The sequence below is a fragment of the Bison bison genome, unplaced genomic scaffold, assembly GCF_000754665.1.
Source record: "Bison bison bison isolate TAMUID 2011002044 unplaced genomic scaffold, Bison_UMD1.0 scf7180017864522, whole genome shotgun sequence".
In the NCBI taxonomy this organism is placed as follows: domain Eukaryota; kingdom Metazoa; phylum Chordata; class Mammalia; order Artiodactyla; family Bovidae; genus Bison; species Bison bison.
The window spans coordinates 2,662,445-2,666,326 of NW_011495073.1; the positions used below are offsets into that span (position 1 = coordinate 2,662,445).

Sequence of the window (3,882 nt, forward strand, 5' to 3'; positions counted from 1 at the left end):
GTATAATGTCACGAACCTCTGTCCATAGTTCATCAGGCACTCTATCTATCAGATCTAGTCCCTTAAATCTATTTCTCACTTCCACTGTATAGTCATAAGGGATTTGATTTAGGTCATACCTGAATGGTCTAGTGGTTTTCTGCACTTTCTTCAATTTCAGTCTGAATTTGGCAATAAGCAGTTCATGGTCTGAGCCACAGTCAGCTCTTGGTCTTATTTTTGCTGACTGTATAGAGCTTCTTCATCTTTGGCTGCAAAGAATATAATCAGTCTGATTTCAGTGTCAACCATCTGGTGATGTCCATATGTAGAGTCTTCTCTTGTGTTGTTGGAAGAAGGTGTTTGCTATGACCAGGGAATTCTCTTGCCAGAATGCTATTAGCCTTTGCCCTGCTTCATTCTGTACTCCAAGGCCAAATTTGCCTGTTACTTCAGGTGTTTCTTGACTTCCTACTTTTACATTTCAGTCTCCTATAATGAAAAGGACATCTTTTTTGAGTGTTAGTTCTAAAAGGTCTTGTAGGTCTTCATAGAACTGTTCAACTTCAGCTTCTTCAGTGTTACTGGTCGGGGCATAGACTTGGATTACCGTGATATTGAATGGGTTGCCTTGGAAATGAACAGAGATCATTCTGTCATTTTTGAGATTGCATCCAAGTACTGCATTTTGGACTCTTTGTTGACTATGATGGGTATTCCATTTCTTCTAAGGGATTCCTGCCCACAGTAGTAGATATAATGGTCGTCTGCGTTAAATTCAATCATTACAGTCCATCTTAGTTCACTGATTCCTAGAATGTTGATGTTCACTCTTGTCATCTCCTGTTCGACCACTTCCAATTTGCCTTGATTCAAGGGAGTTGCTGATGGACAGGGAGGCCTGGCGTGCTGTGGTTCATGGGGTCACAAAGAGTCGGACACAATTGAGCAACTGAACTGAACTGAACTGAATGGGACTGTATGCCATGATCTTAATTTTTTGAATGTTGAGTTTTAAGCCAGCTTGTTCACTCTCCTCTTTCACCCTTATCAAGAGGCTCTTTAGTTACTGTTTGCTTTCTGCCATTAGAGTGGTATCATCTGCATATCTGAATATGAAGAATTGATGCTTTTGAACTGTGGTGTTGGAGAAGACTCTTGAGAGTCCCTTGGACAGCAAGGAGATCAAACCAGTTAATCCTAAAGGAAATCAGTCCTGGATATTCATTGGAAGGACTGATGCTGAAGCTGAAGCTCCAATACTTTGGCTACCTGAATGGACTCATCAGAGAAAACCCCGATGCTGGGAAAGATTGAAGGCAGAAGGAGAAGGGGACAGCAGAGGATGAGATGGTTGGATGGCATCACCAACTCAATTGACATGAGTTGAGCAAGCTCTGCGAGTTGATAAACAGGGAAGCCTGGCGTGCTGCAGTTCATGGGGTCACAAAGAGTTGGACATGGCTGAGTGACTGAACTGAATCTGTATATCTAAGGTTGTTGACATTTCTACCAGAAATCTTGATTCCGGCTTGTGACTCATCCAGCCTGGCATTTCACATAATATACTTTGCACATAAGTTAAATAAGCAGGGTGAGAATATACAGCCTTGGTGTACTCCTTGTCCAATTTTGAACCAGTCTGTTATTCCAAGTTTGGTTGTAACTGTTGCTTCTTGACCTGCATCCTGGTTTCTTAGGAGGCAGCTACAGTGGTCTGGTATTCCCATCTCTTGAAGAATTTTCCACAGTTCTTGTGATCCACACAGTCAAAGGCTTTAGTGTAGTCAATGAAGTAGATGTTTTTTCTGGATCTCACTTGCTTTCTCCATCATTGAACAAATGTTGGCAATTTGTTTTCCAGTTCCTCTCCCTCTTCAAACTCCAGCTTGTTCATCTAGAAGTTCTTGGTTCATGTACTATTAAAGCCTAGCTTGAAAGATTTTGAGCATTACCTTGCTAGCATGTGAAGTGAGCACAATTGTCCAGTAGTTTAAACATTCTTTGGCATTGCTCTTCTTTGGGATTGGAATAAAAATGGACCTTTTCCACTCCTGTAGCCAATGCTGAATTTTCCAAATTTGTTGACATACTGAGTGAAGCACTTTAACAGCATCATCATCAACTTTTAGGATTTTTAAGCAGGTCAGCGGGAATTCTGGTATCTCCAGAATGTTTTGTTCATAGTGATGCTTCCTAAGGCCCACTTGACTCACACTCCAAGATGTCTGGCTCTAGGTGAGTGATCACACCATAATCGTTATCCAGGACCTTTTTTGCATAGTTCTGTGTATTCTTGCCACCTCTTCTTAATCTCTTCTGCTTCTCTTAGGTCCTTATTGTTTCTGTTCCTTATTGTGCTGATCCTTGCATGAAATGTTCCCTTGATATCTCCAATATTCTTGAAAAACTCTCTAGTCTTTCCCATTCGATCGTTTTCCCCTATTTCTTTGCACTGTTCATTTAAGAAGGCCTTTTATCTCTCCCTGCTATTCTCTGGAACTCTGCATTCAGTTAGGTATATCTTTCCCTTTCTCCCTTGCCTTTTGATTTTCTTCTTTCGTCAGCTATTTGTAAAGCCTCCTCAGAAAACCAATTTGCCTTCCTGCATTTCTTTTTCTTCGGGATAGTTTTGGTCACCATCTCCTGTACAATATTACAAACCTCTGTCCACAGTTCTTCAGGCACTCTGTCTACCAGAACTAATCCCTTGAATCTATTCATCACCTCCACTGTACAACCATAAAAGGATTTGATTTAGGTCATACCTGGCCTAGTGGTTTTCCCTACTTTCTTCCATTTAAGCCTGAATTTTGCAATAAAGAGCTTGTATTCCAAGCCACAGTCAGCTCCAGGTTTGAGGTATACTTGATTTACAATACTACATTATTTTCAGATGTAAACCACAGTGGTCAAAATTTTTACAGATTCTACTCCACGTATACTTAGTACAAGGGTTGTGACCTGCTCCCACTGCAGAGGGTCAGCCCCACATACGCCACCAAAGGTCTAGGAGCAGAGACACGCACCACAGTCAAGGGGTTTATGGTCCCCAGGGCCACTCCCAACTGGACCTGAAGCTCAGCACTTTGCGGCATCATCAAAACCCCCGATCTGCTGGCCTTTCATCCTCACAGAGAACAAAGAGGGAAGGCGCCCACTTCCTACTCACTCGGCTGGGAGGGAGACGTTTGGCAGTAGAAGAGGCAGGACAATAGCTACCTGTGTGCGACACCTCCAAGGAAATGTCTATCCACACCCTGGCCGGGACTCCTGCCGTCAACCAACAAAAGGCAACTGATCAAAGGGACAGTCCACGTGTTAACAGGTGATCTGGCTGAGTCTCTGAAGACGGTGGGCAAGAAGCCCCATCTGTGTTTGGAGCCATCAGCTGGACTCCATCAAGAACGCGAGATCTCCCCAATGTCTACATCATTCATGGTCCCAGAGGTACTGCCAACGAGGGCAAAGGCTCCCGGACAAAGACAGAGTGTGACCAGATGTGTTTGCCTGAGGCTCTGATGCCAGACTACACGCCACCGAGATTAATCAGATGTCCAGCCAGACCGTTTTCAGCAGAGAAAACTGCTAGAAGCCCCTATCTGCTCCCTTCCCCAGCTGGCTCCCACACCCACCGCCTGCCACTTGGCTTGGAGATAGTGGTTGGGTTTATCTGGGCACAGTTACTACTTGTTACACATTAAACAATGAAGATTAGAAATGGTTACATAATGCCACCACCCCACAGCTAACGTCCACAGGGGCCATGGGATCCCAACTCTGGGGACAGGATGGCCAGAGACCGGTCCAGGATCCCAGGTCCTGAGAATTCACACCCCTGGAGCCCCTCTGCCGCCAAAAGCCACAGCTAGGAGGGTGCACTGCTGACCACCAGGGCCTGGG

General features: G+C 44.4%; 1 protein-coding gene across 1 annotated transcript in view; it reads right to left on the bottom strand.

Annotated features, from left to right (window-relative positions):
- The window catches only part of GRB10 (growth factor receptor-bound protein 10), a 226,299-nt gene that overhangs the window by 212,065 nt on the left and 10,352 nt on the right, over window positions 1-3,882 (bottom strand). The window lies entirely within an intron of this gene.